At 36.9% G+C, this 14,159-nt stretch overlaps 1 protein-coding gene across 1 annotated transcript in view; it reads left to right on the forward strand.

Moving 5' to 3' along the window:
- gpc1a (glypican 1a) overlaps window positions 1-14,159 on the forward strand; it is a 39,424-nt gene that overhangs the window by 12,206 nt on the left and 13,059 nt on the right. The gene's annotated exons all lie outside the window — the stretch shown is intronic.

Genomic DNA, 14,159 nt, shown 5'->3' on the forward strand with positions numbered 1-14,159 from the left:
GAGAAAAACAAACAAACAAACAAACAAACAAAAACAAGCACAAGTAGTGGCAATCGCATACAACACAACTGTGGATATAGATGACCTCAAACCACAGGACAACACATCAACTGCGCAGCGAGCATGCTACTGGGCTAATGAGTGTGTGTGTGCGTGTGTGTGTGTGTGTGTGTGTGTGTGTAAAACTCTGTAATATATAGGTATGGTGTGCAGTGTGACCTTTTAGGGAAACCAGACAAGTGGAGGATACCAGAAGCGTCAGAGTTGTCTAAGGGGGTTCAGGCTGTGCTGAACATTGACTCCATCGCTTTAGAACTTTGCTAACTTTTTTTTTCATGAGAAGCTGTATTTCCATTTATGTTGCTCATGTTGAAAAAAAATACTGCACTTATTTTCCATTTTTATGACAATATATTAAAGAAATGAGAGGCTCAGGACTTTCACACAGAGTGTATTTTGATAATCTGAATTAAATAACTAAATAAAAAATAACTAAACACTCATTCAGTGTCTTCACTGTTCTGACTCTGAAGACTTGACCTGGAAACGACTGCTCTAAGGTTGTGACCTAATGTTCCCCCAACCACAGGGATTTGGTACCCCCCACTGATAAAGAGCTGGGATGGAGGATCTACCTCTGATGTGCCCCTATTTACCCCTTTCATCTGTATCCAAGTCTCATTCTCCACCTTGCTATCACCACCACCTGTGTCGTTGGATTAGGGCTGATGTCTAATCCGCTCCTAATCTTGGCTATTTAATCTATGTGTTAGATGCTCTTACCTCATACCATGGTTTCTAATGGATTTACTTTACCACTCACAGAAAGTATCACATATTTTCCCAGATTTGCTTCATATATGTGTCTGCCTTTGTGAAGTGGCTCTCATTTTGCCTGTGTACATGTACAGAAACTCTCATTATTGCTCAGGACTCCTTTTGATTTATTTCGGGACAAGCGATCAGCCTCCGGTTTACACGCAGCTGTAGAAAAAGGCTAATCCCTTCAGTCAGAGACAGCTGACATGACCTTTGCCTCCACCAGAATTATCCACATACTTGCACAAATGCGCACGTTCACTCAGTCAGATGCTGGCTCTTTGCAGCATGCTAACCTACCAGTTAGCACGTGTTGAGATTTTTTTGACAGACTGGGTGAATGGGAGTAAAAGTAGTCGTTAGTTTATGAGCCTTTAACTACTGCCAGAAATAACATAGAATTATGGGATTATATCATGGAGTTGGTGCCATTTGAAGACTCGCAAACACACACATACTGGGCAACAGACAGTGCTGTACTGTAGGTCTGTGGGTTATTTTCACTGCCTTCCTTTTTGTATGTCTGACTTTCTAATTGTTTGAAATAACATTTTTTCACATCTTCTCTTTTGAATTGACTCAGTTTTAAGCCCATTTGCTACAACAACTAAATATCTCTATGAGTAAGTAATTACAGTATATCAGATGTTATATTACCTTTAAAGTCTGGCAAAGTTGTGTTATCCAAAGATTGAGCAGAACAATGGGAGAGTGATTTTCATTTTACATTTTTCAGCAGATCTAACATAGCTTGATTTTATTTTTTTCCACAGTAATGAAAATATTGGTTCACCACCGTGATTATAATTTAAGAAAAATCTATCACAGAGATTGACGTTCATGTCACCTCTCAGGATGAATTTGAACTGTATCTGCTGTTATAGAAATGTATTTCTTATACTCGCAGTAAAATTGCTCAAGTTCAAGCTGTGAGACAAGCAACCTCATTGATTTTCATGTTGACCAGAACAATAGAAAAATAGCTTTGCTTGCTGCTGGAAAATTGTGTTTAGCTGCTACAAAACTACAACACAAGCAAGTTTTTAAATTAAGTGTCAGTCAATTATAACTTTACAAATCATAGGCAAGAGAAAACAGGCTACAGATTAATGAGACACTTAGAAGTCTATTATAGTTTTTGTATTTACTCTTTTCCCCCTTACTCACTCGCTGCTTATGCAGCTGTCTCCATCAATAGTTTTTCACTCCTCCTTCTTCTTTCATTTTCATTTTATTGCTTTCTCATCCCTCCATCCCCCTCTCCTCTCCCAACATTACAGCCCCTCCCTCTCTTTTTGATGGATAGTAAAAAGGTAAAAGTGTACTTTGGGAGGAAGGCCATGTGGGACATTAAATCACATACAGGTGGTCTTAAATGGTGAAGAGAGTGTGAGATGGAAACACTCACCCACATACACTTGCACGCAGACGTACCATCAGCTCCTCATTTAGGTAGCAGTAATTTGCTGCATTAAGTGACAGGGTTATTGTAAGAGGCTCATTAAGAAAGGGAAGCAGCGAATAAACGTCTGACTGAAGGGAATAAATTCAAACCACTGCACCACTTTTACTGCTCAGCAATAATCCACTTTGATGTGGTGAGTGATTGCAGAGCGAGGGCAGGCTCAGGGCGTGTGCATATGTTAAAACGAAGGCTGTTTCAGCACTGATTTTACATTTTATTTGTAGCATGATCAGAAGAAAAAGTCATTGTTTTTTCTTTGCATGTGTAACTTTTGAGTGCGCTGTAATGTGTGTTTGCATCTATCATTACAACTCCAAGGGTCAGAGGTTAGTTAATTTACAATGAGATGGCCTGTTTCCACAGTAACGCAGTGCAAGGTCACTTCCTGAGACAAACTTTCATCTCAGCAGGGGAGAAGGAAGTAAAGAGAGATGGAGGGATGCGTGGTCATTCGGGTGAAATGGAGAGATGAAAGAAATTGAACTGATTTTAGTGGAGGACTTAAAAGGAAAGCTGGATGAATGAAAGGATGTTGAGTTTCTGAGAGGGAGTCAGGCTGAGACAAGACTGGACTGAGATGGAGAGGGTTCAAATTGGTGAATCTTCCCTATCCGCTGTCTTCAGTTTCTACTATTTGGGAATATGTCTTGTTTTTCACATCCACTTACTATGCAGTCATGAAGTAAGAGTATATGTTTCTAATATATATATATTTTTTAATGAACAGTATTAGGTGAAAAAAAGAGGATGGAAAAGTCATCCAACCCAGTCTCACAGCAAAACCTAAAATAGCAACAAGTCATATATAACTTAAATGACCATATAGGTAATTTGTTAATACCCTTAAACACGGCTCAAAATGGCGTCCTGTAAAGTAATGCTGCTACAACCAAACGAGGGCAATCCGCCCAACACTTTTATTTATAGCCATTTATACTTCAGTGAGATGACTTCAAGACCAATATATAATTATGGGTTTTCGAAATACTGCATTAAAAAGACTTTGTCACTTCCCAGTTGGGTTGAAGCAATAACATTGTTAAGGGTTAGAAAAAGATCATTGCCAGGAATACATTATTTGTACAACATGACAGTCACTCTCATGGACACCATCATTACAATTAACACGCTGTTGCTCTCAAGACTGCTAAAAACAAATTGCCCATAGGGATGTATTTGGATAAATGACAGTCTGTGAAATAGTCCTGTGAACTTAATCTGTTGATGCGTGTCCACAGACCCACTGGATTCTAATTTTCTTTTGTTTTTGAACTACTTTACACAATTAGACATTGATAGAATAATGCAGTGTCAAAGTATTTTGTCAAATAGTTATGTATGAACTGCTGCTTTTAGGAAGCAAAAAAACCCAACAAATTGAGGTTGGAGGGGTTGAAGAACAGTACTACACAGACAACCATCAGGAGTCAAGATCGAGTTCTGTGTTAAACACTTGTTTTCACATAGCTTTACTTAAAAATGCCTTCAGTTACTGTTTCCTTGTGTTTTAATGATATATCGCATCAAATTATCCTTTTGTTAGATCACTGGCTGCTGAGTCTGGTGTCCTTGGCTAAACTCACTATCAAAATGTGCAGGACACATGGACCGGACATCAGGTTGAAATTCATAACTTGGAAAGTCCTGCTGGGTGGCAAAAATACTTGTTTCTATATGCACAAATGCAAAGTTTTCTGTTTTTGTAAGTATTTCACAAGTTGCCATGAGAGTGGGTTGTTTGGTGAGGTAAACTGAAAGCCAAAGACCTGTATTTATAATATATGTTATATGATATTATTACATTTCACGAGTAAGCAAAATGAACTGCTATTAAAAGTGCTTATAAGTGATTTTTGCTGAGAAAATCAAGTCTTGATTTTAAAATAATGATAGTTATGAACCATAAAAAAATTTACTTATGGAATATTTGGATTCAGTCCTTAACTGAACATGATTTTAAAACTGGATGTTGAAATGAGGATGATTAATCATACTGTAGTTTTTTTGTTTTTTGATTCGGCTCCTGGCTTTATTCTGTTAGGGACCTGTTGATGTCATCTCTAATCTCTGTGTTTCTGATTACTTGAACTCTGTCAGTAAAGGAAATACCGGTTGTCATTAACATGCCATAGTTACTGCAGAGAGGCAAGGTGACGTTGCTCAAACACTGTCTGGACTAATCTGTCTGCCTTTAGCGCCTAAAGAGGTTCATGCACTGCTGTAAATCAGGAAAAACCTCATATTTTGTATTACTGCAGCAGCAAGTCAAAAGTTAAACATGATCTCACATTGCTCAATAATTTACTTTGAAAACAAAAGAAAATACATTTATTAAAAAGAAAGATTTGTTAAAACAGGTTTATTAAACAAAGTAACCGCATCAGAAGCATTGCTGACACACGTCAATGCTGGCATCACTGTGTAGATTGCTAGTCAGATGAGCCACTTTTTGTCAAGGTGAAAGAGGTGAAAATGAACATATCAAAACTATTGAAAAAGCATCGACTTTTAACACTGAGCCAAGAAGTCAAACTAACCTGCGATGGCTGTTGTTTAGGCGGTAATTTTGTTGTTGTTCAATCCAATTATTTGATCAAATCATTCATCTGAGGGCAATTTATCAAAGTCAGGGCCTTACGGTATTCTAGATATAATTTCAACAGTGATTATGAGTTGATCTAAGAAGAATGATGCTCAATGCTGGCAGTGCTTTTGAATTATATTCCTTTGTCAGCAGCTCAAACAGGTTGAAATATATCCTAACACCTGGAAACTTGTCATTTAGTTATGCTTTACAGTGTGCTGATTCAGCCTCTGTGTATACTATCGCCACCTCTGAGAAAGATTAGTCTGCAGTGTCGGTGCGGGTTGAATGTGTGATGAAGTGCTACTGGGTGTAATTAGATTTTCACGTTTCATTTAACCTGATAGATGCCTCACCACTCTCAGATATTGCAAGCGTTTCTTGAGTTTCTCAAGTAAAACAAAATTGATCCTGTGAAGAAACTCTCAAGTTACCATGAAAGTTCAGATGTTTAGATTCTTAATTGTGATTAAAAATGTAACTAAAAATCTTTTATTTTATTTTTTATAAACATGTAGGAGAAGTTTTAGCATCATCAACTTTTTCTGAACAGTTTTGAAGACAGAAACTGTCATTTGGTGTCAAGTATCTTAATTGTATATTTTCAGAGCAGTGGTGTGTGTACACGCACATGCGTGAGTGTGTTGGACACATGATAGATAATCCTAAGTGTACATTCTCTTCAGCGTGACCTACTGCCTAAGGATATTATGACTATAAGAATATCAGTAAATGTCTTCTTGCTTCAATGTGTGTGTGTCTGTGCATTTGATGCATAAAAGCTTAGACTGAACATTTGACTATATTTTTGTGTGTACGCAATCAAATGCATTAACCAGGTTTTCTTAAATGTCCAGTGACTCTGATCCATCAAGGCCACAAGGGAAAGAGTGTGTATTTCAAGATTTGTTCTGTTAAACTTCCAGACATGGAACGGACAATGGGTCCTTTTTTCATTTAGTAGTTTTACTCCTACTCTGTATAGCCTCATTGTTATATTGCAGACATTATATACTCTTTATAGCTTTGACCAGTCAGCTAACCAGAAACTGAAAACAACTCTCTTTTATTGTTTTGTATTAATAAATAATTATCTATAAGTACTAAATTAGATAGAATACTTAGCTAGATACTTCACTGTGGTCTTTATCATCTTAAGTGCTACATAGTTCATCCCTCTGGGCTGAAAAAGTCCATTGCCTTATTCTGTACAGTTAGAAAATAGTAACTGATTCCCATGACTTATAAGAGGTTGTTTGATATTTATATATATTTTTTGTATATTTACAATACACACCACTTTGTCTGTGCAGTAAGCATGGAGATAGCAGCGATATGATTTAGTTGTCTTAACATAAAGACTTAAGTGTGTAGAGACAGTTGGCCCTTCAACAGCTCTGAAGCTCACTGTCCCTCATCTGTTTAATACTGAAAGGTATGAAAGCCAATGAGTGCATTTCCTGAAAAGCTGAAAATGAACAGACTTGAATGTAGAAATACAAATGATCCTGACAAAAACCACAGTTATATCATCTAGAAGATCTAATTTGACTTTGACTTTACTTTGAAGAATGCTAAGTCATCATATATATTCTAAGAATGTTTTTAGTAAAACACACTAGAAAAAAATAGATAAAAGTCCATCACCTGACCTGAATGAACCTAACAAATCAGTCAGGGGTTAAGCGATTTCCTAAAGAATTTAGTGTAGCAAAAACAGGTGGTAAAGAAAGCCGCAATCTGTTGCTTAACTGGTCAGCATATTGGATCACTCTCTACTTTTTCACTGTTTAGCTATTGCTACACGGTAATACACATGCCCAAAATTTCCTTTCCATGAAAGTGTGAACTTTCAGTTATCCATTAATCTCTAATTAATCCATCTTCAAAGCCTCCAATGAAATCACCAGTATCTTGCTCAGTGGTGACAAATGCCTGTAGGTATTCTAAATTATATTTTGGAGTTCTTAATTTAAAGGAAAACTATATTTAAAATGTTCTTGACTTACCCTGTGCCCTGAAAAACTAATTATGTGTCCCACACAATACTTTTGTCATATTTCAGCTTTTAACAGAGCTAATGCTCAATGTACCTGTTTTTTACAGGGTATCTGCAGTGCACTGCAGCTCTGTGCTAGCCATTTAATGAGGATTTTAAATCTATTAAGAAATATAATACAGACATAAAGGTCAATATACTGTTTGTATGTACATGTGTTATAATGTTATTTTTTTGGTGAACAAAGATGTGGATGCCATTATGGAACAAGGGACTTGTTACTAAGTATATCAACATGTAACTAACAAAAAATGTTTGTCCATAAGGATATACTGATGTTAAATTTAATTAGATAAATTACAGATTTTCAATAATTATTCACAGAATGTAATCATGTTGTAATTAATTCAAATCCGTTTCTCACGGCTACAAATGCACACAGCTATCTATTTAATTAGATATATATCAATTTATCAGCTTCAAGTCTAAGCAAAATTAATTTGTATTGTGAAAATGTCACAGTAGCTGTTAGTATGGCAACAAAAGATGCTCTCAATAGCTTTTTCCAATGAGCAATACCTGAAAAGACGCCCTGGCCAGTACACTTCATTGAAAAAAAAAAAAAAAGACACTATGTGTAAATCTATCCTAACAGCTGATCTCAATGATGCTTTTCTTTCTGTTCCCATCCTGAACTAAAATCGGTGAGATCAATCTGCTATCACTTGGAGTAGAAATAAACAACTTGTGGAGCAAAATATCTTCCCATGAATACAAAAGGGCATTTTACCAGAGGGCAAATCCCAATTATGTTGTTGTAGCCAGAAGCCAAACAAGTAAGTATCTCTGTGCCTGATTTAAAAGCCAGCAGAATGCCACCACATCACTTCCTGAAGAGATTTTAATGAATACCTAATTTAGTGTCAGAGTGAGGTAAACAGACAGCTCCTGTCTAAGTGTTTAGATAAATTCATGTATTAACAGTTTGATTGAATTAGAGTGTACTGAAATATTTACTTGGCTTGTTGAAGGTATGCCTGCATGGAAGTTTTATGAGATTTAGTTTCAGTAAATGACGAGAATACTCGTAGATCTGGGTCTGTTACAGCACACTTCCTGTCACTGCATGGCCTTGATTCAGGTCCTGTCAGCCTGTAGAGTGGTGCAAGTTACCTGTTTGTCTGCGTGGCACATGTGCTGAGGTTAGCTCACTTGTTGAGACGGGTAAAGTTATGTTTAGGCCACCACGAGGAATGTAGGAGGAAAAAAAGAGGGATGGAGCAGGCGGGTGTAACACCAAGAAGGAACAGGAGAGCCAGATGCTTTTGATGGAGGAAGGAAATAAATGGCTAAGTCCTGTCGTCTTTAAACAGCTCTCCTTGGCGACAAGGGTAGGCTGTTTTACATTTGCAGGCAAAGCCAAAAACAAGTTTAGAGTTAAATTAATTCACAAATTATGAAGTGCCAAATACCTTGCAGTAGAACAAGGTTCTTAAGTTTTATAATGCCACACTTAGCCCCAGGTGGGCTGTGAGAATTTGTGTGGGAACTTGGCCTTGTAATCACCATTAGATTTGTTTGTTCTTATAAATACAGCATAAAACCTTTCACATGACCAATACTAAAGAATTTACATACTCAGAACTCATACGAGTCTGACGAAGTGAATAAATCCTGTTCACCAAATAATAAGAATGGTTATCTGAGTTGAGAGGTAATGTTATCAGTTTGACTCCTATAGGCGCTGGTAGAATTTAACATGAGAGAGTTAAAGAATTGGTTGGAAGTTATGTGTATTATTAACAAATTACCAGTAGAATCTATGATTATAATACATTATATTGTAATATAATATAGGTAGCACTGTTAATTCTGAATCTGTATCTTCAGCACAACAAGAGGTCATTTTTTCACACTGCTTCTGTTTAATCTAGTTCATGCTCTCTGGTAAGTTTGTAAAATTCGATGTTGCTCAGATGTCACATGCTTTTAGAATGTCTTTATTCACCTTATCATTCATCACTGTAACGCTAGCATAACATTGATGCCAAATGGCTTCCTTCTCTTCTTTTTCTACTTATTTTGGAATTCACGGCAGTTGGAATAGAATATAACAACATAATTGTGCAATAAAATTTTGAATTAACAATTGTCCGCTCTAATTTTGTGTAGACTTCAAACTCTTGATTGTGTTCTTTCACTGCATCTTTCACTGCATCCATAATATCAAGTTTTCATAGCCACACTGCAATGAATCTCAGAACATAGTAATTTCCACACATATAGAGTGTGAAACGATCCCTGAACTGGCATTGGCATTAGAACAGCTCTAGAATCTGGTTCAGCTTGGTTGACATAGGCAGGTAAGGACAGCCTCTAACATGTTTTCTTCAATGCCATACTCTATTGTTTGATTGAGCACATTCTTCTGTGACATATACTGTATCTTTTCAAAAATATTAGAAGTAAACCTGCCTGAGCCATCTCTTACACTTGGTTTAGGTATGTAATGTAAAAAGTAAGTATATGTTACACCAATTCTTTATCATTTTACCTTAAAGATACATATCAAACATTTACAGTATGTTAAAATGTATTAATTTGGATATTGCCTCAAGGAAATGGAAAAAAAAGAAAAGTATTTCCATTTGTTTATCTGTAGTGAGGCTATTGAAGGGGGTTAAGACTCACTCAGAGATACAGCTTGAAAGGTTTGGTGTCATGTGAGATAACGTGAATAGAACACATTCAAAGCATCAAGGACATGCAGCATGAGCTGCCTGTAAACCACAATAGGGTGCCAGTGAATGACAAAAATTCTGGAAATCAGTTTATACTTCAGTTCTATTGCACATATTAAGAACTCCTCTCATAGAAGCATCCTTATTTCTTTTCTGAAAGAGGCCTCGGGTACAAGGGAATCCATTATGTCAGTTAGGGTCCTGTGTAGTGTTCACACCACAGGGTGTAGACTGAACAAAATATGCTACAGCCCAAGGGCAAACACAGTATGAGTAATCAGATCACCTATGTGGGCTGATTTTATTTGACCCAAATCTCCTCTCACTATATATGTCATCTCTCCTCTGTTTACGCCCTTTTTTACAGCAGGACTTTCTTCCTTTAAGGCTTTGCTTAAAAGGAGTTTCCAGCATTCCACCACTGTGAACACATGGATGCAAAAGCTTCCCCATCTCCCATCACGAATGCACATGTTTGCAAGCTTGCTTTTTAGAAACACAAATGTTAGTGTGCCACCAATGTGCTCACTTCTGTCTCTTCAAATAAATTCGGGTTTATAGCAGGATGCCAGCTGTTTCCATTACCCAGAGAGTCAAGAATGCAGTAAAACATATGTGTTTGTGGCAGATGCCTCATATCGTCTGTGATGGTAAGCAAACTAATAACTAAATGCTAACATTAGCTTTGGCACATGAGCACTTAAAGATGGCATATGCAGACTATGAGCCATGAATGCAAATGATGTTGTGGTTTTAAATCCTTGTGGAAAAATGCGTCTCAACTCTCAAGTCCTGATTTCGGAGAAGACCAATACCACATCAGAATCTTCCCAACTATCACAAAGTAGCCCAGCTTCCTGCCTCATATGTGAGTCAGCCATGGAGTATGAATGCTTAAGAGTAAATGGCTCAAGTGGGCTATAATGATTTTAGTTAAAACAACAGACATGCAGGGCTCCACGATGGTGTGGTGGTTTGCACTGTCGCCTCACAGCAACCCTACATTGGATTAAGTGAGTATGGATGGATGGGTGGACAATACACATGCAGCTTCGTTGCAGTTCTGACAGCATCTACCTGTTGTGATCCATTGCAGAGGAGATTAAAGTGGACCCAAGTGCAGACATGTTGGAGATTTTCAATCAAACCAAAGGCACTGTTAAACTGGAAATCTAAAAATACCCAAAAACTCTAAACTAACAAAAAGCAAGCACAAAGATCCATCAGCAGAATAAAACAAGGATGATACAAGGAAAGAGCGAGGAGCAAACTGATGACAAACGTGAAACCCAGAACATAGGAAAAGTAAGAAACCAAAAAATAGAGTAAAAACCAACAGATCATGACACTACCAGAATACTAACTGTTAATGGTTAAGGAATATGGTCTATTATGTACTTTATGGCTGAATATGATTGCAAAAACAAAAGAAAGAAAAGATGTATAGACTTTTTTGTTTATTTAAGTCATCTCGACAAGAGCTCTTACATTTCGTGTAAAGTCAACAAATGGAAGATTTTATCTGGACAATTCGAGCACTGATTGTGCCTTCATAGTTGTGTGACAATCTGTGCTGATAAGAAGTTTCACCTTTTTGAAATGTGTTGCTATGATCAAATTCAAATATGGTATGCATTTTTTAAAAATAAATTAAATGTGGTATTGATGCTATGTATTATGACTGTACTCACTGCAGCATCAAATATAAAGAATGGATGTACAGTAGTGGTTCTGTAGTAGACAAATTGTCAGGGCGGTGGGAGCTGTGACATTTCACAACTTAAGTGTGATGATGAAATAACATTTTTGAAAAGCTCTTTCCAACTTTGAATAATGAGACGCACTGCTCAGTAGGAAGCAGGTGGGATTAGAAGAAACAAGGAAGCGTCTCATCTAAACTCGAATGAACTGCACTTGAAACTCAAGGAATACTAACGACATGAAAGAGTATGAGTATCCTGGTTTATCTGTCAATTAAGTTGTGCTGTCCAAACATGGAATTTGAAAACCAGACTTTTGTAAAGCAAAAGTGAAAAAATCAACTTTAAAAAGAAAAACACACAAAGCAAGGTGGTACATTTGGTGCTATTTCCTGTAATACAACTGTCACTGTTTATATCTCTTCGTGTTATCACACTCCACACACACACACCCGCAAGTGCCAATGAAAGATTCATGGAACGGTGATGATGAAGGCGTCTCGTCTTCTGCTCCACTTAACATAGTGAACAAATTCTGCCCTGCAACCCACTTACACACCCCACGCATGCCCAGACATACACACTCACACACACAGCGTCAAGCCCAAGACCTGCTAAGAAGGAGGACACACAGCTCAGTGAAGCACACAGCTGTGGGGTACTTACTCACCCTTAACCTCTTCAGATGTAGGCACACAGAAAGACCTCTCGTCTGTTAAGAGACTGATGCTGCAGACTGTTCTTCAGGCTGTCTGGCAAACATGCTGAATGTGTGTCCAAGTATGTATATATGTGTGAAAAACATCTTATTTTTTGCTGTGTCTCACAGGCCTGAGAATCCCAATGTGAATAGAGTAAAAAAGAAATGAAAATGCCGAAGGCAAGACATTATCAAGCATTCGCTCTGCAGCACATCTCTGTGATCCATGCAAGTCATGATCAAGGTTTAGTTATTGGCTCGAGGAAAGTTTGCACTGTTCATTGCAGCAGAGTTTTTGTGTTGCACTGATGAACAGAACACCCTTCAAGCTAAAACATATTTTTTGGGGACTTTGTAGCTTTTTTATTCATTGAGTGGGTCAACAGTGGTTGGCATTACATAAAAAAACTTCACAACAATGTACAAAGCTGTTAACATTTGCTCATAATTTGAGACTTAACAAAAAATACTGCAATTATTTTGGAACAATCAATGTAATGCTCAGAATGGTACCACTGTGCCTACATGACACTTTGTTTTAGTTTCTGTTGGTTCCTCTACACATTTACTCAAGTAACCTTTGCTTGACCTAAACACATTATACTTGCATTTAACTAATGTCAAGTGGTAGTTCTTCTCCTTAAAGAGTAACTTAACACCTCCTGGAAATATTGTCTATGCACACGTACTGTCATTACAAGTCTTAACGCTGTAATGAAGTTATGTTCAAGTTTAATTTAGCATCTAGTAACAGCACTGTAACTTCCAAACACAGATTCATACATTTTCAGATTTTTCATTTGGAATTGTCTTATTTTTTAGTTAAATTCAAACCACTGACTTCTGCTTTCAAATTTTAACAGACTCTCACTACAGCATCACATTCACGAAACTCACAATCAGTATACAGATATTCAGACACTAGGATATAAAGTAACTTTATGGAACAAACATTGTTAGTGGACAACAACCAAAAAATAAATGTCGTTGCTATATATAAACCAAAGAGCCTATACTGTATTTCCTGTCCAGAATGCTTTTGTTGTTGGTATTATAAGTTGTGTAAAAGGGTTCTAAGAGGTAATAAATACTTTATGAAGACATGAAAGTGGCACGCAAATTCTATAAATAACCATGTAGAAAAAATAAAGTCTCCAGTATGGCAGTCCCAGCTATTGCATCATTGTGAAACCCTGCATATCAGGTTAAATTTGAGGGGCAGCAGTGTGTGAATTAGGATTTTAGAGTGGCAACAATTTATTCATTTTTTGGTCTAATTATCATTCTTTGTCAGTTGTTGTACAATTTGTCATATTTTTGCACATCCAACAGTCTGGTATGAATGTGATAGAAGACATTGCTCATGTTACTCAACAGTCTCCAAGCCTGTTCAGGAGCAATACAAAAAAATGTGTTTAATATATTTAAAAGTTACTTTTCTTTCAACTGGTTTCAGACCAGTGAAAATAGACAGTGTGAGCGGATATAGTTTCGATCAAATTTGCATCAAATTGGGAAAAATACAGTAGGGTGTTTAGTACATCATAAGATATCAACAAGCTTGTTTTCACCCTGAATTAGGGCTTTGGGAAATGCAACTCATGAATTTTATTCATGAACAACTTAATTCACAAATGTTTCCTTTAAAAAGCCTCATAAGTAGGAAACAGGAGCGGATTCAATCATTCGTATGTTTATAATACCAGTTTAAGACCAACATATAAGTTACATTCAGTTAACAATACGACAACACTTCACTGTCACTTCCTGATTGGGTTTATAAAATAACATGATTTGGTTAAAGTAAAAAATTAAATGACCTGGTTGGGGTTAGACACCATCATCGTGTGAAATAAAATACATTATTTTGACAATGCAACCATCAACTTCATGGACACCTTTTTACTGGTTGCCTTGGTTACATGAAAGTGCATGCTACTACAAAATGTTATCAAATCCTAGTTGGGTTTAGGCAATAACTTTAGAGTTGGGATATGAAAACAGTCATGGTTGGGACAGAAAATACCCATCACTCTCATGGACGCCATCTTTATGATTGACATACATTGGGGAGGACAACCTCTCTTTAACTCCTTTTTTGTTGAGGCTTACTTTGAGTTTTTGTAATTATTCAGTAACTGGCATGTAAAA

This window comes from Leuresthes tenuis, unplaced genomic scaffold (genome assembly GCF_036924035.1).
Source record: "Leuresthes tenuis unplaced genomic scaffold, fLeuTen1.0.hap1 SCAF_7, whole genome shotgun sequence".
In the NCBI taxonomy this organism is placed as follows: Eukaryota; Metazoa; Chordata; class Actinopteri; order Atheriniformes; family Atherinopsidae; genus Leuresthes; species Leuresthes tenuis.